Here is a 20,016-nt window from a genome sequence, read left to right on the forward strand (position 1 = left end):
TGAGCCCACTGCCAGGATGGGCCAGCGCCCACGCTCAAGGAGGTGGATCAGAACTCTTCACCCTTCAGTGTGGGCTGCCCATAGTGACTTCCTTCCAAAGAGGACAGTTTGGAAAGGGGAGAAAAAAGAGGAACTTTACAGTGGAGAGAGCTAACAAACAACACCTTGGCCAGGTGGTCAACACCAACATCAACAGTGATAAGCCATGTTGACTGTACGATGTGATGAGAAGGGCTCTTCACCTCTGTGCTCTTCCTCCCCCAAACCACAACTCCATTCTAATCACGAGAAAATACCAGACAAATCACAGATGAGGAACATTCTACAAAAACAGCTGATCAACACTTCTCAGAACTATCAAGGTCAACAGAAACAAGGAAAGCCCCAGAAACGGTCACAATCAAAAGGAGCCTAAGGAGGGAGGAAGAGTAAACGTAATGTGAGACCCTGGACCCAATTCTGGAACAGAAAAAGGACACTAGGGGGAAACTCAGGAAATCTGAATACAGTGTGGACTTCAGTAGCGCATTATCGCTTCATTAATTACAACTAACACAGCACACTGCTGTCAGATGCCAGTAACAGGGGAGCAGCGGGGAGAGGACACAGGGACTCTGCACTATCTTCACACCCTTCCTATAAATCTAAGACTGTTCTAAGATAAAGAGCTTACTTAAAAAACAGCGTGTGCACAGATAAGCTATCATCATGACTTTTAGCTCCTGAGGTAGAAAAACTATCCCTGATTTTTCCTCTTTATCATCAACTGATATTTACTGTCCTAACTCTGCTGCAATTAAGTCGCTGAAAACAAAATAATCTAAATGGAGATCGCAGATCCAGCAAAATCCAGACCTAACCACCTAGACTTGGTTGACTGCTCGTCCACACCCGTGAGGCCTCAGGCCCCCGGCGCCCCTCCCGGCCTCATGCCAAGGCCCCTCTGCAGAGCTCCAGGTGTGGGTGGTGTCACCGGCCAGCTCCAGGTCACAGGGGAAGGGGGCCACGGGGGGGTCGAGTCGGGTCAGTCCACTCTGTATTTTATCCGACAGGCCAGAGGAGAGAAAAATATCAAGACTCAAAAAATTTTTAGCTAGAATGGCGAATAAAAACGATCCAGTCTGATCTCCTCACTACAAAGCTGAGGAAAGATAACTCAGAGCCCAGCGTCAAATAAGGTCACAGGGCTCTGAAGGCACACGGGGCCAGCTCCTCCCTTAGGGCTCTGGCCCTACAGGTAGGAAGGAAATGATATCACTGTGTAGGAAAGTGGGGAGGAAATGAGGAAAGACGACGTTATTTGTGGAACAGAAGTAGAACAGGAAAACCACAGACACAAGGGTTTGGTGGAAAACGGCAGGTGACATGAACAGGAGAACAAGCACAGAGACCAATGGCTCCCCAATTTGTTTTCAGCAACGTCCTGGCCTGTCTCTGAAAGCTCTCAGTTGGGAGCAGACTCTGAGTGTTCTGGCAAGGCGGCGGGGCCTGCGGAAGGCAGGTTTCCTAGATGGTCAAGACAAGGGCTCAGAGTGGCTGGAGGGGGGAGCAGGATTGGGAGGACCCGCCTAGGACACCAGGCCCTGGGGAAGGGTCCAGCACAGTCCCAGTGAGCCCTCGGTGTAATTCCCCCAAAACTGCCTTTTCTTTTCTTTTCTTCCTTACAGGATTTAACTGGACTTATTCAAGTTGAATTGCAAATCACGACAAAGCCATTAGGAAACAATCACTTGGATAACAAGCTAAAAGGAAGATGTAACATTTCAACACCACCCTTGACAGAAAAGGCTGTGCCAGGGGATGCACAAAAATCACTGTAAAATAACTTCTCCACATCGTTTTTGGGGGGAAGGACGTATTTTAAGTACATGGGAACCTTAAAGGGAGTGGGGTGTGAAAGCTCCTTTTGCTCTGCACTGTTTTCAGTTTGGTTGTGACGGGGTTCAGGGCAGGCCACCCCAAGATGCGCCACTCTAGTATGCAGACTATTACAAGCTGAAGACAATAAAGGCTCAGACTCAGCAAGAGCATTCGACCTTTCCCCCCTAACTGCCTAAAAGAAATTTAAAACAAAGACCTGTCCCCAGGACAGGCCATCACCATGGATAACTTTGGGTTCAGCAGACTGGGAGGATCCTTGCTCAGCCCACTCTTATCAAAGTTCTATTTACCAAACATTTGCTTTTCCATTTCCATGTGGGTTGCCTTCCTCCCCTTTGAGACCCAAACCACTACCCCAAAAGTCCTCCTTGTCTGCAGCTGAAGATACTTAAACAGGCAGCCTCAGCCAGTTGGCTGAGTTGCTCAGTCTGCCTGAGCCTCTCCCATGTATACGTGTTATAAAGCTTTGTTTAATTTTCTCCTCTTATTCTGCCTCATGTGAATTTAATTTGTTGTCCGGCCAGAAGGACCCAGAGCGGGTAGAGGAAATGTCTTCCTCCCCTACAGTTGGTAAGTGGGGCTGACATTTAGAGAGAGCACCTGCCGGCTCCCACCCTCTCCTAGATGTAGTTTTTGGTTAAGAATAAGGAGACTGTCTCTCCAAAACAATAAAGGCACAGACAATGCAATTAAACACCATTTTCCTTCCCAGGCGGCAGAGTCAAGTCACCTAAGGCCCAGGAGGGTAGGATGAGCCACTTGCCTTCCTCTGAAAGGCAAGATGCATTCCGCCCCGGGCTCTTTGCAAGGGCTGGTTTCTAGTTTACAGGCCTTTCTCTAAAGTGAGCTGTTGTCCCAGGCAGAAGCAACAGCTGTGAGGGTGACTGCACTGGGATTCTTGGCCAGGGGCACACTGGAGCCCAGAAACGCCCCAGGAACAGATTTCTGAGCCTCCTTAGAACGGAAGGCAAATGGGAGCCCAGTGACCTCACATTGGGCCAAAATGACCCACCTGGACACACACAGCTGCAAAGCGTATGTGCCACGTGAGCCTGTGTATCACCAGCAGGGGGAGGGCCCCCCAGAGGAAAATCCACTCAAAGATCCCACTGACTAACAATTGGGGGACCTCAGCACCATCTCCAAAATAAAGGGGGCAGGTATTGAATTCTATCAATTTAGATGCAGATTCTGGTTTTCAAACAAAATGTGAAAGGGAATTCTTTGTTGAGACTACAAACCACAACTACACAGAGGCCGTTCATTTCTTTTAAATAGGTTCTCAGTGGCCCAGTTTCTTCAGGCTCAGTTCCCAGGCCACTGGGAGGCGAGCGCTCTGTGCGCTAATGGAGAGAGAGGCACAATAGGGACCCGGACTGGAGATTAACTTCCCATTACTTTTACCTTGGTTACTTCTTAAGTACTGCTTGCTATCTGGGGCAATCTCAATTCCTCTGGAAGATACTGGAACAGAAACACAGCCAACTGCTGTGGAGAGGCCCAGAGCTGAAAATCCGGGGAACTTCAATGTCTCGAGTTAGCTGTTCGGTTCTGCTTTCCAGAGTAGGAGAAAATGAGATACTCATTGTGCCCTGGGTTTATTTTTAAGAAATAGCCTGTCTCCCTGGAAGTCATGCAAAACTATGCTCTCAAGTGGCATCATCTGCCAGTGTTCTGTACACATTACTTCACCATTCACACTCATGCTAGGACCCCAAAGAAGGTTGTGCAACCAACGGTGGGACTGAATGAAACGTCTCTATGCAAACGAATCTACCCCTTCCGGGCCCAGCAATGTCAGGTCTACACAGACCTCCTGCTGCTGGTGCTTATGCAGAAAGCTGCCAGGATGCTTTGAAAGCAGGATCTGGAAATGAGTCTATCCTTGCTTGGGAGGAGAAATTTGTACAATGGTCGACACCTACACTCTCATTTGAGGTTTTGACAGAAATGATGCAAAGCGAGTCTCCGATCTATCTTACTCCTTAATAATTAAAGGACCCTTACCCTCAGGTGGTATCCTCTTAGAAAGAAGAAACCTGTCCCTTTCTTACAGAAATTCCAACCCCAAGTTTTATTCTAGTAATCACTCTATAACAACAGGAGTAAAATGACCCAATGGGCCAGGATTTCAGACTTTTTTTTTTCTTTGAGAAAGATTAGCCCTGAGCTAACTACTGCCAGTCCTCCTCTTTTTGCTGAGGAAGACTGGCCCTGAGCTAACATCCATGCCCATCTTCCTCTACTTTATACATGGGACGCCTACCCCAGCATGGCTTTTGCCAAGCGGTGCCATGTCCGCACCCGGGATCCAAACCGGCAAACCCGGGGCGGCTGAGAAGCGGAACGTGCCAACTTAACCACTGCGCCACTGGGCCAGCCCCAAGACTTTTTTTCTATGCTCTCTTTTGAAGGTTTCTCATAAAGGTGGGTAGTGTGAATGGTGTGATTTTTTTCACTCTCAAATTTAATGATAGTACCATCACTGAAAAAGTCCAGCTTAACGGCTGGAGGAAGGAGGGGAAGGGTCAGATGTAGGCTGCTGTAGGTACTAAGTTCATAAATGCCATCCTTTGAAGAAAATCTTAATACTGAAATTTTACAAGTCAATACTCTGGCTTTTCCTTTAAGTGGTCTTGGAATGGGCCAGGCGCCAAATGACCTGCTGTCACCAGGAGCCTGGTGGGAGCCATCCAGAGTAAAATCTCTTTCCAACAGGAGATACACTGTGGTCTACGTTTGCACAGGCTAAAGAAAGCAGGTCTTTGCTGGGTGCTGGCCTAATGGGATGGCACTAAAGGGTGGGCGTACATAGCCAATTAAGTCACTGCAGCTTCTGGACAGCATTTCAGCGTGGCGGCGTGTGGGCAGCTGTCCCTGAGGTGCCTGGAGGGCTCCAGAGCTGTGCCAATTTAACAAGGAAGGGAGCAGAACACTTGTGACTGCGGGATCTCAACCAGGTGGTAGGAGGGGTCCAAAAACAGAGCATTCCAGGACACCAGCCACTGTGGGAGAGGAGGAGACTCGGGCAAGGACGAAAACCTGTGCTGAAGGAAGCGCTCTCAAAGCCAGACCCACTTCCTCCCAGATGTGAGGAGGCCCAGGTGCAGGAACTTAAAACAAAATCAGAGTAGTGAAAGGAGGTAAGAAAATGACAGAACTGCACCAAAAGGATGCGGGGGTGGAGGGGTGGGGGAGGTGGAATGAGGAGGATGGGGCTTCAAAAATGATGCAGCGTATAAAACAAAGGTCAAGGTTTATAGTCGGCGACGGTCCTCACGGGCACATCCTCCCTGGGCAGCAGCAATCCGTCTGCCTACGGTGAGACGTGACTTTGGAACCTGGACTCTTTTGAAGCTTCCCACAATCTACATCTGTCTGACCCCAGGCATCAAGGAACTTGCTGAGGCTATAACTCAATTCCACCCGAATTCACTCATCTCACACCTGTCATGGTGCCCTGTGCTCGACACAGCCAGGGCTTAAGGAAACGCATGAACCCGCAGACCCACCCCAGGCAGCAGTGTCAGGCTGGGAGGGGCGAACACACACAATGGCTCTGGGAGATAGGCCGGCAAGGTGATGGAGCGCCAAAGGACGGGTGTGGGACCAGGGGAAGGTTTACCCGTCCGTCTCAAAGGCCACTACTGTCATGGGAAAAAGGTGGGATTTCACTGAGCGAGGACAGAGGCACAAAGCTCATACGTCCACCTGGGCACGTCTTTGCTTCTAGTCAGTAGGCTCAGTTATGAAAACACTTTATGCTTTTCTAAAATCCACAACCTACAGGTAATGGGGCTTCTCGCTGGCATGGGCAGACACAAAGCCCAACGTGATGGCCGAACCTCATGGTGTCTGCCAGTCCTCCAGGCCTTGGTGACCTTCACACCTTGGCCAGAGCAGAAAGCCCCAGGAACCACGCCTCCCCGTAGCCCACTTCTTTCTCCTGATTCAACAGAGGTTCTGGTTTGTCTTGACTTCCAACCAGCAGAGGAAGAGGCTCCGGAGGAGGCCCTGGGGATGCAGCTCAGGGGCACACCCACCCGGGCAGGGCAGCTTCCAGGCACAGGTCAGAAGTCAGTCAGCCAGGGAGCAACTGCCCCCAGAGGTTCCAAGTAGGGACGGCAAAGAGCAAGACAAATGGAGACGGACAGGCTGACCATGAGCACAGCGTCAGTCCAGGCACGAGGCAAACTCAAGAGCAGGGAAGCCCACGTGGCTCCGCGGTGGCTGTGAGTGGAGCCAGGACCCCACAGGATCACCCCTTGCAGAGGCTCAAGCAAATAACCCACAGGGCTGAGAGCTGACAATGCCGCACCAACTAGAGAGCTGGAGCAAGATGTTTCTAGTGCGAATCTGCTGCCAAAACGGTATGCAGACAGCAAACTGTTTTCAACAGTTTTAATGTCACGGGAAAGCGTCAAGTGAGAAAGTACATAATACAATCCCAGTGAGTATGTAGGTGGAGCACATAAACACCAACACACTAACTGGGATGATCTGTCAGGTTCTGGGTTGTTTCCTTCTTTTCTATATTTGCCATGTTATCTATAACGAGATGTGTTACTTTTTAAAGCAGACAACAGTAGTAACAACTAATGGCAACTAACATTTTGGGGCACCAAGCCAAATGAAAGACCCTTTGCGTAAATTATTTTATTCAGCCACCTCATCTAGCAGGCAATACTTTGCATTCTAGAAATGAGGACACCCAAACTGACCAGAACTCATAATTCTCAACCCTGGCTGCACGTTAGAATCATCTGAGAAGATTTTTAAGATTAATGAAACCCGGCCCACGACAGATCAAGTAACTTCGGGGAAGTTCTCCCAGGTAACTTGCCCGAGGGCACGTGGCCAATGAGTCAGGACTCAAACCCAAGTCTTACTGCCTCCAGAGCCTCGCAGTATCCTCTGGATTAGGGTCTCCAGGTTTGGGGGAGGTTGTATATGAAGGAAGGGGGCACAGATGGCACAGTTAACTGGCAGAGGGGAGTGAGGCCTCATCACGGGACTGTCTACCTGTGTCCCACCTGAAGGGCCGCGCCCTAATCATCCTCTATCCCCCGAGCACGGGAAGCACCAAGAAGGATTTCCAGGACCATGACAAGACAGTACCCACAGCACTCAGTAATTATCAGCTGACTTATTCGTCTTAGATAATCATCACCATCACCATCGCCAACCTATGAGGCTCTCTCTAGCAAAGGAGATTTTCTTAACTGAATATTTAATGGCTTGATTCACCAAGGAGTACATTTCTCTTTCTCTAAATGAATATAAATATAAAAAGATGCTAGTAGGTTTCAAATTTAACCTAAGCAACACAGTCCTGTCTATAAAGACTTGAAATAGTTGCCAAGCATTTTTGCTCACAGAGAAGCTCTGTCCTGGGGTGTGCTCTATCCCCACCCCCATCCGAGGGTCTCGCCTGCTCCACGGCCGGACAGTTGAGTACCTGTCACAGCCCCGGCCCAGGGTTTCTGTAAGGCCCAAATTCACTCACTATCTTAAACAAGTCAGTGTTTGGGGTCGCAGTTTCCACATCTGAAAGAAGGGATGGTACTACCGTCCGACCACTGCAGGGTGCCTGTGAGGGTCAAACGAGGTAATGTGTTCGGAAACGCGCTGAAAAGCAAAACTCACTATTCTGCAAAAGCAAAGAACCACCATTATTGCCACGCTAGCAGGCACTAATTCATCATTTCATTTCTTTCTTCTAAATCTTAGTCAGCAATTTGTCAGATGATCTGCCTCACAGAAGCAGAGGGCAGACAACCCCACTGAGCTAAGAGTCCTGTCCCCAGGGTTGTCATTAATTGAGGATTCACCACAGATATGTTAGCTCCGTCTACTTAACTATACTCAAATCTTTTCCAAAATGTTTACCCAAATCAAAGAATGACATGTAACACAAGAAGCCTGAGGAAGAACTATTAAGTACATCTTTACAAAAACCAGATAAAATCTAGAAACGCTTCCTCCTGAAGCCAGCAGGATGTGATCAGGGAGTGCTGACGTCTCTGGACAGCGCCCATCGCGCGGCGGGCCGTGCTTTCTCGAGACAGGTGCCCTGGGTGTAGCAGTGCCCAAAGACAAGAACCACGTCTTCCATCAGGAGCTCGGCGCCTTTGCGCACGTCCTCATCACACTTGCTTTCGCAGGATGTATCTTGTTCACAGGAACGTGACGCCGAGTGATCTACACACTGCGGGCAGGTCCCGGGGAAGACCTGCCACCACCTCTCAAGTACAATGTCGATTAACCAGAAGTGAACACGGACCTGGCCCCAAGGAGCGGAAGCATCCGTCAAGTGGGCTGTGTGTGAACTGTGAGCACTTCATCTGGGCCTCCAAAACTACGGAATTGGCTCTCCGATTTCAAACGGAAAAGAAATGTCGTAAATAAAGTTCCCCTAAGATTAGAATTCAGACTTACTACCAGAACACTGCCTAATTCTCTAGGCCTCTAAGGTATGCTGAAAGGTAAATTAGAGTTTTCCGTGGCTCCTTCTAGAAATATCCTCTTTCAAAAAGCACAAGGAGCACTGGAATTTGGAACTAGAGCAAAGCAGAGGATTCCACACAAAACGGATCTACCTTTCCCTGCAAATTCACAGACCGAGATTTTTCCATTTAGTCGTTTACTCACAACAAACCCAGGCAGTTCACCAACGCACAGATAAGCCCAGAAATACCCTGGACCCCAAGCTCCTGTCAACTTCCACCCTTCCTGTAGTCTTCCCACTGTCACAAGCAACTTTGTGAAAAAACTTGGAATTTCTAGAAAATGCACTAGTTCAAAAGCAAAGAAAAGCAGCTGTGAAAAATCAGGGACCGATCCCGGAAACTGACCCTGCAAAACAGACTCCTGGTGAGCTGGGGTCCACTAGAAACGACCAACAGCGCATCGCACACCACCAGCTCCGCGCCAGCACATACACGAGCTCCTCTGATCCTCATCAGAGCCCTCATAAGACAAAGGGTGGAGTTCAGATGGCACACCATATTGCCCGCAGTCACCTAACCTGTAAGTAGTGGAGTCAGGATCTGAACCTGGGTCATCTAACTCCAGAAGCCCTATCCATGCCAGGTGCTGCACTGACCGACTCTGACCAAGCTTATTACCCCTGCTGCCTGACAATACTTAATTTGTCGCCCTGTGTGAAATCCTACAAATAAAAGATTCACATGGGATAAGTGACAACCTGTTCTTGAATGCTGATACCTCTGCAAAAATTAAGTAAAGTTAGTTATTCACACAATGGAGTGAATCAATGTGATCCACCCACCGCCCTCCGGCCACTGGCCAAGATCCACTGTTTTTGAGGCAATAAAAGCTTTATTTGGGACTGAGAAAAGTAGGTAATTTGGGCTGCAGGGCCCAACCAGGGCTTCAGCTGGGAGTCCCAGAAAGCATACAGAGAAAAGGCATGCAGTGGATTCAATATTATGTTGAGATATTATGTCCCTGATAAAAGAGAGAAGAAAGTGTCAAAACAGCATGTATAGCACCCCTTAAAAATAACGACATACATAAATATGCGTGTCCATAAAGAACGGTCTGGAAGGGGCACCAAGGTGGCATCTGCACAGGAGACCATGGACACCTTTCATTTTCTGCACTTGGTTTTTTTCTGAGTGTGGACTGCTTCCGAATGAAGGGAAAGGAACCTCTGTTAATGAGACCAACAAACAAGTGGAGGAGAAGGAAGGCACGAGGGTTCAAGGACGAGTTAGCCCCATCCAGAGTCTACCAGGAGACGCGGACAGTGGGGCACGAGGGGTTCATGAGGCTTTCTCTCTGAGCTTGTGCACGTTTGGAAATTTCCAAAAGTAAATGTGGAAAGAAAGGAATTCACCTAGGGCTGACCCAAAACGTGAGGAACCTCTTTCCACGACCTACCTCTACCCCAGGGCAAGGTACCCCGAAATGCTATAAAGACACAGCCACATATTAATTAGTTACAAAGGCTTTTACGTAGGGTTAGGTTGAACCATACGAAATTGTCAATATTTGGCCAATTTTTACCTAGAAACACAGCCAAGGGTAACGGATTTGTAACAGGCAGCTGTAGTCTTCGCTCTCCCTGGCCACGTCCCCAGACACTCCTCTGGGCTTGAGTCTGTACCGTTTGGGGAATGACTGAAATCAGAAAAGGCAATGTGAGTTCCACAGAAGAGTCTTCAGAAAACAGGAGCGGTTCAAAGGTTATCCACACCTGGCAGCTGCGAGAGATGTGCAGGCACACGTCTTCCTGCTACACACCATGAGGGACACGTGAAGTCCGCAGCTCCCCTCTCCCCTGTCGGTAGGCTACACTCTACCCAGGGAAGACAGCACAGGCCCCTGAGCTGCAGGTGACGCCGTCAGACAGTAACCAGGCGAGGCCAGAGCGCAGGTGGGTGAGCAGCAGGCAGGCAGGTGGCACGTTTCAGAGTCTGGAACGGCCAGAAGAGGGAGTCACACTTCAGATGTTGAGTGTTTAAGCAAAGGAAGGACACCAACAAAATAATATCGGGAAGATTAATCTGGTCCTGTTGTGAAGGCCAGACTGGAGGGGGGACTGGGCACCAGGACTGACAACTGCTTGTGACTCAGCCTTCTTTTTTGGGGGCTGGCAAACCAATATGCTCGCTTTTGAGCACAATGTTTTAATCCAAATAATAAAGCACCTTTGCACACAAACGCTATAACATGTCATATTTACCTGCCATTTGTTCCTCATGCCTGTTTTTTCCTCAAAGAGCCCTGAGACACACGTAATGTACACGCCCAGTTACTATGGGAACTATCTACGGGGTATAAGTCATGCACGAAAAATCCCCGAGCAGGACATGCCACATTTTATGCTAAATCTTCCTGTCCTGTTTGCAACCATGCTACACTGCTGGCCAACATTTCAGACACTCACCCCTGAAGAAAAGCACTTAAGATTTGAAAGAAACGTCACGGCCTCCTGTGTGGTCTGCTGCCTTCCCTGTCCTCAGCCCAACAACTAGTGTTGTACTTCTCCACCATGAGGTTTCCTTTTTATGTACTATACTCAGAGGGACTGTCCAGTGGGGGGTAACAGAACAGTCTCTATTATAGAGGAGAAGGTGATTTGATCCGCCTGAAATAATTTTGAGGCATCGGAAGTGAGTGGTCAATTACGAGAGGGCCTGTGGATACCAGAACGCTTGACTGAACCGCCACAGACGAGGAGCGGACTGCACCTGAGCATCACACTGAAGCCAGAGATGGACGAGCAGCCCAGAAGGTTGGACAAATGTAGTTACTTCCAGGAGACAAGAGAGCCAGGCGGTGGCGCCAGTGAAGCAGCCCTTTTGGTACATCAATGGGCCGTGTTTGCACTGTACATCACAGGCAGCGCCACCCACTTCGCTTTAATGGAAGGTAACGGTGCAATACCGTAACCAGAGACTGTCACTCCAGAGTGCCACCCCTCCCTGACCTCAGAGCCTCTCAGTATGCCAACGTCCAATTATCCAGACTGCGGTTAACTGAAATGCTCCTTCCTTCGTTACTACTTTGGGACAGTCAGACTCCACATCTTCAGAGAATGAGGAGACACGGCACAGACTACTTCTATTGTTTTTAAGGAACTCTCGAGGGCTGGAAGTAAACATTGCAACTTATGCCCCAAATAATATTCTCCACACGCTCCACTGCCACGGGAAAACCTACTATGAGGACATCTTTGTGTCTAGACGTTCACTGATGAGTCAGTCCGTTGAGACTCAGGACCACATTTTTCCACACAAACAACATGACAAAACCATAGCTGGGTTCTAAGGCAGCTCACAAAAAGCAATTTCACCCAAAACTTTGCTAAAGCACAAGTGAGTACTCTGGAGCCATCCACTGCCCAGCAGGGTCGGTGAGGGCACCAGGACATCCACGTTGCTTAGAAGGATAAACGGACCCTCTAACGCTATAGCGAAAGCCTTTAATAGATTTTAAATCATGGATCATTGTGGAAGAAAGAAAGGAACAAAATCTTTTTTTTAAAAAATGGACAGCAGATGGGAACCAGTTTTCAATCCCTCCTCACAAGGAGCAAGGAAAGGTGACCTGTGATGGACAGTCTCTATGGTGGCCCCATGATCCCCCACCTCTTGGTGTTCCCTTGGGTGTGAGTAGGAACTGGGACTTGCTTCTAATCAACAGAATACAGCAAAGGTGATGGACGTCACTCCCGTGATTACGTCATGTTACATAAGGCTCCGTCTTGCCAGGAGACTCTCCTTGCCAGCTTGATGAAGTAAGGGACCATGCTGGGAAAACCCATGTGGCAATGAATGTGGCCTCCAGGGCAGCCAGCAAGAGGCTACAGCCTTAAATCCTACAGCCAGGAGGAAATGGATTTGGCCAACAACCTGAGGGAGTTTGGAAGTGGATTCTACCCCAGTCAAGCCTCCAGATGAGAACTAAGCCCTGGTCAACACCGTGACTGCAGCCCCGTGAGACCCTGAGGCTGCACCCAGCTAAGCCGTGCTGACTCCTGACCACAGAGACAGCAAGAAAACACAGGTGTGTCATTTTAAGCTGCTAAGCCTGCGGCGATTTGTCATGCAGCGACAGATGACTAATCCATGGTCCAAACAGTCATGAGATAGTCAGTCAGTCTGCAGTCACTCTCCTTAAACCTTCAAGGAGCTAAAAACCAGAGCCCCAATAATTCTTTAACTTTCTTTGCTTCAATGGTGGAGTTAACCTTTACTTCACCAGAAACTATTTTTTCTTCATTAAGGCTGAATGATTTGAAAGTGATTTCCTCCTTCTGGAAGAATGGCATACATTAAACGGCTATCATTTCATTTTTTGAAAGTTGTGTATCTACCCTGTGCCACTCTGCTAGGAGTCACAGGAGCTAGCCAGTCCCTGCTTTCAGAGCCCTCGGTCTGGAAAGGGAGACTAAAGAGGCCACCCATCCATTCAACACATCTTTACTCCACACCGACATGTGCCTCCCCACTTCTAGGTGCTGACACCCGGAACAACAAAGCTCCCTGCCCTCGTGGCGGGAGAAGACAGAATATGATAAACCAAAGAACACAAACAAGTGTGGCAGAGACCAAAAAGCCTCCAGGAGACACACCACCTCTATCACCATTTGGCCCCTGGTGTCTATCTGCGGGGTCACGGTGGTGTCCACTGGGTGGTCAATTCCCCTGATTTAGACAGGGTTCGGGACCTGTGCCGAGACCTGAGAAGCACGGAGGGCTTCCCCACGTTCTGTCACAGCAATGCTGACCCCAGAAATGGAACAGTCTGCCCCGGGCTATTCTCTTGGACGTGAACACTCACCCCGGCAAGCCCCGGCATTGGGGAACAGAGGAAAAGGCGCAAAGACAGTCTGTTAAGGCAGCAGAGGCACATCTGACTGTCGCAGCACGAGGAGGATGAACGCACCATGAACTCACCCTAACTCAAGCACTTGTACTAAATAAGCGCCAACAAGAAGGAAAGAAAAGGATCTTCCAGGCTTACAATGGCTTCTGGCACCACACGGGACATCCTCCCACCTCCCTGCTGGCAAGGATCTAGTTTCACTGGCTGTCTTTGGGAAAGCGCACCTGGTAACCCTGCACCTTTGATTCTGACAGTCACAAGCTTGCAACAGTCTCATAAACAAGGTACTTACTTATCACTGCAACCCTCCCCGGGAATGGGGAGCTCTGGGGAGCCCCTCCTCCCTCCTTATTTCAAGGCAGCCTGCTCAAAGATGCTTACGTGTGGCAAAGGTCACTGGCTCTCTTCCCCACAAAGTCCTTCTCATGAAGGACTTGGCACGGGCTGCTGATCCTGATTATGTGCGCGTTCTTAATAAAGCTATATACTCTATAGCCACATACTCAGAATTGAGAACAGGAATGGCCCCAAAGGACTGTAAGAATGTGAGGGGCAGGGCCAAAAGTCAGATGAGGCTCTTCTACAAACATACACACAACTGAAAAAATTTTGTGATGAACAGAATAGTGACAAAAACGATGAAGTCTCCATACTCAGTGAACCTGTTTTTAATCAAAAAACTGGAGCAATAGCTTTCAAGTATATTGATAATAGAGCCCTGTTTTCCCAAACTACAGCCTACACCAAACCCAAATATAAGAATCAAATAAAACTGGAGCTACTCTTACTAAAAGGGGACCGGCGGGGGGAGACCAAGCACCACTGACTAGCCTCGACATTCCTCTGCCCTCCTGGTCTGGCCGCTGTGCCCCCTCAGGACTCTGGGGCCCCAAGGACCAGCCTGAAATACGCTGACCTACAGCAGACTGTTACAGCACTGAAACCTAAGAGCAAGAAGCTTCAGGAGAATTCTTAAGTAAAAGAGAGAAAGGTAGAAGAGTGAGAGGAAGAGGAACAAGATGGAAAGTTTGGAGCGGAAAGGCAAGTGAAGCCAGCCCTTGACCTTGAGAACTGCAAAGACTCCAAGAGTCAAAGGCAGAAAGGCAGCTCAGTGCATCACCAGCACTGCGCGCACAGCATCAGTCAAGCCAGCGGCCGCTGCAGTCCACACAGCACCGGGCATCTGCTCCAGGAGCGGGGAAGAAGGCGCACAGATCCTTCTCCACAGCGTGCCCTGCCGACCGGCCCTTTGTACGGAAGGCCCTTTGTACGGAAGGGCTTGCTATCTGTAGGATGGTAAGAGTCTGAAGAAGTGTAGGAAGTTAATGAGCCCACTGAAGTGGAAAGGCAAACCTGTTTTCTGACGAGTGGATGGGGACTAAAGAGCCAGAGTCTGAAAAAGCTCAACAGTTACAAATTTTAAAAAATGGCAAGTCAGGGCTTTAGTTCTCAGGTAACTTAAAAAGCCAAGAACTGACTACAGGCCTAATGAATAACATATTCCAGCACAAAAGAGAAGACCATCCTGCTCTGGTGCTGATGGGCAGACTGTACCTGGAATACGATGGGAGGACTCGTCACCTCGTCACCAAGGATCACCTGGGTCTTGGAGCACAGACGTCTCAGGAGAGATGGGACAGGGGCTTCAGGCTCCTGAAAGGCAAGGAAGAGGTTAGACTCCATCTCCTTTGGCCCCAGAACCTCCAAGTCTGTGGCTGTTAGAGGGAAGAATGATTCCGCTCAGCTCAGCATCAGGAACGACATCCCAACGGTAACACCAACCAAGGAGGGGATGAACGGCCAGGGGAGGTGAGGGTCCCATCAAGGGCACTGAGCAAGAATGAGGCAAAGCACCACTCAGCAGGCGAGAAGACGGGGAAACCGGACTAGACCTAGGCCTCCAAACCAGAGGTTCTACCCCATCAGCCCTACAAATGGAAGAATGTATTTCAAATACGGATGAGATAAAAGCATCTCCCAGACAGGCTGTTTCCACAAATCTAGGGCACAGAGGTGGAGATGCGAGAGCTGAGGCCCTTGCTAGGGGCCCCAAAGAGGACTGAATCCTCTCCTGACCCTGGCACTAACAACTGAGGTCAGCAGGGGCAGAGCACATTAGCTGGTGCCTTCAAGAAAGGGTCAGACTCTGATCTGTGGAATCGGCCGTTTCTCGATGGAGGGCTCTTGCACGAGCTGACACACACCTGCTGTGAGGACTTCCAGATGGGCCATGGATTGCTCTTAATGAAGGATGTGCACTGTCACGATGTGCCTGGTAGAGTGGCCAGCAGCCCCAGAAGGAATGGGTTCAAGTGACTGGGGTGCCCACAGTCTGAATGCAGCAACGGTCACTCTTTGCTGAGGGCATGCGAGGAAGAATCTTCTAGATGAGTGGCATATATAAAGTCCTTTGTTTTCTCAATCTTACCATTTCTACTTTGTACATACTCATACATTCACCCAGGAGCCAGAGAGGTTTAATTAAGCTTCTCGAATATGATTTGCATCTAATGTGAATGCAGAGAAGATTATCATTATGCCAAAAATGCACATGAAGATGTTAACCAACAGCTACAGCTTTAATATCTGGAATAGCGGCAAACCAGATTTCCAACAATCAGAATCCAATTCCACCCCGACCAACCATTCACACATTCATTCCACACAAATCTTTGTCTTTTCCAATTTATATTTTAAAAATGTCCAAACCCACAGGAAATTTAAATGAATATTCATATACTCTTCATCTATAATTACCAATATTTAATATTTTGCCACATTTAACATATTTGCTTTATCTTTCTTTATATAAATATACCCTTTTCCCACGAACCATTTGGTAGTGACCCACAGCTACCATGACACTAGACCTCTAAGCATTTTGGTAACTCCCAAGAATGACATGCTCATACAGAACTGTAATGCCATTATCACACCAAAGAAAGTGAACGTTCATTCAACAGCATCTAAAATACAGCCCATAATCAAATGTCCAAAACGGTCAATATATTGCTATTTTTCTATTATGTGCCAAGTACCACAAGCACACTGAGAGAAACGAAGATGAGTAAGGCTCAGGTCCACAGTCCATTGGGGAGACAGACCTGCAGATGCCCGACTGCGAGATGGTGTCAAGGTGGTGAGCCAGACGCGAGGCTCTGTCTTGGCAGAAGAGAAAGCCATTGGCTCCACCTGGAGACTTCAGCAAAGGCTTTTGCAGTGAGGGGATGTTTAGAGGACAAGTTTATCCCACATATATGGGGGAGAGGGGGAAGGAAGTGTTCCAGAGAATGGGAACTGAACGTTAAAATACATAGACCTCAGCCCGAATAACAGCATTCCCCTCCAGAAAAAAACGGTCCAAATCCTAATTTCAGGAACCTGTGACTATGTTACGTTACGTGACAAGGAGGAATTAAGGTTGCAGAAGGAATGAAGGTGTGGTCAGCTGACGCTGAGGCAGGAAGACTTCCTGAGGTGGGCACAGTGCAATCGCCAGGGTCCTCAAAAGGCAGAAGAAGGAGTGGAGAGTCAGAGTCAGAGGGATGCGACGTGAAGGCTCCCTCAGCCACCGCTGGCTTCATCTGTTGGGCACCACGAGCCAAGGAGTGCAGGGAGCCTCCTGAAGTTGGCAAAGACAAAGAAATGGGGCGTTCTCTTGAGCCTTGGGAAAGGAACGCATCCCTGACAACTCCTTGAGATCTGAGCACACAGAGGCCTATTTTGAACTTCCGACCTCCAGAACTGCAAGATAATTTGTGCTGTTTTAAGCCACCAAAAGACAAATAAACAACAACAACAAAAAAATGAGAGGCCTCAAACAAGTCTGGAAACCGTCAGAGTGCCAGGGACTGAAGGCGGAGCCTTAGAGCCATCACTGTCCTTGTGGCCAGAAATGCTGTGCTGTCTTCCTGGGGGAAGCGAGGGACAGCCAAGCGCCGTGATCGGATCCGTACCTTAGGAAGAAAACTCTGGCTTAAATGGGCACAGTCTAGAAGGAAAACAACTGACAAAGTTTGTTGCCAATGATAAAATTTGAGCAAAAAAGTTTTTTCAAGCAAAAAAATTAGAATTTGGGAAACCGTGTATCTGTTACCAAAATCTCAACAGCTTCCCAAAACTTAAAGAGTTTTCTGACAATGTTGGTGGTAATATTAACAAACGCAATTTTTAAAAAAATACTGCATGATGAAATGTGTCAGCATCTGGAGGGCTGTGTGATTCACTCAGACGGTAATGCAGCCACACAGAACTGGACACGGGTCGGGGGCTGATTCACAGCACAAAAAAGCCCCTGTTGTCTCAGAGAACAGAAACCTCACTGACACGGTTTCAGTTCCCACAGAGGAACCCACCACCACCTGTGAGTTTTTGTGTAGTATCGAAGGAATAGCCACAATTATCTGAAAAGGCCACTAAAGCACTCCTCCTTTTCCAAGTATGTATCTGAAGCCGTATTTTCTTTCTATACTTCAAATAACTAAAACAACATATTGAAACTGATGCATAAGCAGACAGAAGAATGCCTTTTACTAAGCTAAGCATTAAGGAGATTTGTAAATATGTAAAACAATGCCACTCCTATTAAGTTTTTTTGTTTTGGAAAACAGTCATTTTTCATAAAAATGTTATTTATGTTAAGATTATTTATTGTTATTTCTAGATGGATTAATACATAGATATTTCAAGTTGTTCTAAATTTTAATTTGCAATATGATAAATATGGAAACACACAACCCACATAAGCAAAAGCCCCTCGGAGTCCTCCATAGTGTTTAACAGCGTAAGGGGGTTCCAACACCAAACAGCTCAAGAGCTGCTGCTGTAAGGGCTGCCCGTGAAAGGAGCACAGCCAAGCTTGACACGTGCCACGTCAGGAACGCTGCTCTCCTGCTCCTCCAGGCAGAACGATGCAGCCTGACAGTGATTCTTGCTCTATGCACATTTCCCTGTCATGGCATGAAAGCAGTTAATGCTCAACTTACAAGTCCTAAAGAAAGGCAGGCCATACCTTAATCCAGGCTGAACTCATCAGGATTACTAGGCTTGGAATACATAGCAAATAAATTCATTAGTAATCCAAGAATGTTCCAAGTGATTTATTCTGTTTTTTCAGATTTGAAAATTCACTTCTTAAAAACAGAGTAATGAGAATGCTACATACACCTCATACCTAAAGAATACAATTTCATTTATTTCATACATACAGCCAGCAGCATTCCAGCACCACCCTTGACAGGCTTCCAGGAGCACACAGGAACTCTGCAGGTGTGACTCTGACCCCATGTGGCTCTGTATCATAAGGGACACCCAGTGCACTGATGGAAATATGTACATAAAACAACCTGAAAACATCAGCTTCCATATTTCCACTGAACAATTTATAAATCAAAAGGAATTAGATCTTTCCATTAAACACACTGATAGGAACCACGAAAAATGTTTTTCAATTTATTTTGTTAAACATAATGTCCAATTTTTTTGGCAACTTAAATAGCTACTTTGCCTGTGAATGCGTTTTTACACTGTTCTTACTTCCACAAATGTCTTGAGTGGCAGATACAGTTCTAGAAACCAGGGATGCAGCAGCAAACTAACTAGACCTTTGGGAACAAGTTTGAAAAATAAGAATGGATGAAATATTAACTGGAAGTAGCGTACTTCTCATCTCCTACAGCAACTCCATGAAATAATTAGAAATAGGATGAGCCCCAACTACACAAGCAGGGCTCCATCCCACAAGAAGGTTGGCGATTGTGGGCACTGTGAGGAATGAAGAGACGGGGAGCACAGTGCAAAGCAGTCAGGGGATTTCTGTTAGGTCTACTGACTCCGCCAAGAACTCCGACAGAGCTCCTGCGGGATGACCAAGTTCCTATGGAAGAGCCAAAGCAGCTCCCAAGGGGATAAGTCGGGGTGTCAGAACCCTGGAAAGAGGGCATTTGTGGTTTAAAAGAGCAAATCATAATTAAATTCTTTTCTTTGGCATGAATAGTTTTGAAATTTCAGCACGAGACTTGTTTGTTAAAACGGAGCATGGGCCAAGAGGCTACACAGCTCTGCAAAGGAGTTAACTGGGATGGCCTCCCTGTTCAAGGAAAGAGATGGATGATGGAATCAAAACCCGAAATGCAGAAAGAGCCCCAGGACCACAGGGGCAGGCCTGCAGGCACCACCGAAGGATCCAAAACCGTCCTCAGAGACTCTCAGTTTCTGGCCCTCTATCCGTTATGAGCCTGCAGAATGGACGCAGTAGGGGCTGCAGCAAGAATGACCAGCACAGCAGCTGCACCTGCAACACACTAAGAGTTGGCCATTCCGAATGGTCTTCTGGACCACGAGAACTTGAGAGGGATCCCGTCTGTCCTGTAGCCTTCCAGTCCTGAAACTCCATATTTTGGATTTATCTAGAAATGACCAGACTCGAGTTAACTGAAATATACTCGGCAAGCAGCCAACTTGGATGGTACCAGACACTAAAATACTTTTACCTATCACGTTCCCCGACACTTCCATCTCACCACACGTCCTGACTTCCACAGCTCTATGACAGCACAACAGTCTCGCTACCAGTTTCTCAATGATAATGGATTGCCTTTTACCTGACAACAGTGGGTTTTTCAGCTGTTACTCAATGGTTCCCCAGGCAAACTCAAGGAATGGATTTGAGTGTCCATTTGAGAATGTGAATATGTCACCTCTTCTTCCAATTTCTAATGTCCACCCTGATTCTACCTTCACTGGGGACCCACACCAGTTTCTGTCCACTCCCTGAGG

The 20,016-nt window shown here is 48.0% G+C and overlaps 1 protein-coding gene across 9 annotated transcripts in view; it reads right to left on the bottom strand.

Annotated features, from left to right (window-relative positions):
- The window catches only part of SLC7A1 (solute carrier family 7 member 1), a 79,192-nt gene that overhangs the window by 26,858 nt on the left and 32,318 nt on the right, over positions 1 to 20,016 (bottom strand). For 5 of the 9 annotated variants that reach the window (XM_014843845.3, XM_014843841.3, XM_070520458.1 and 2 more), the window contains one exon: positions 14,794 to 14,892. The exons of 1 other annotated variant lie outside the window; for it this stretch is intronic. The gene's annotated coding sequence lies outside the window, so the exon portion shown is untranslated. Of the gene's footprint in view, positions 1 to 9,912; positions 10,027 to 10,102; positions 10,323 to 14,793; positions 14,893 to 20,016 lie in introns of all 9 variants that reach the window. 3 more of the 9 variants (XM_014843843.3, XM_044777356.2, XM_044777357.2) reach the window with 2 other exon arrangements.

This window comes from Equus asinus, chromosome 11 (genome assembly GCF_041296235.1).
Source record: "Equus asinus isolate D_3611 breed Donkey chromosome 11, EquAss-T2T_v2, whole genome shotgun sequence".
Classification (NCBI taxonomy): Eukaryota; Metazoa; Chordata; class Mammalia; order Perissodactyla; family Equidae; genus Equus; species Equus asinus.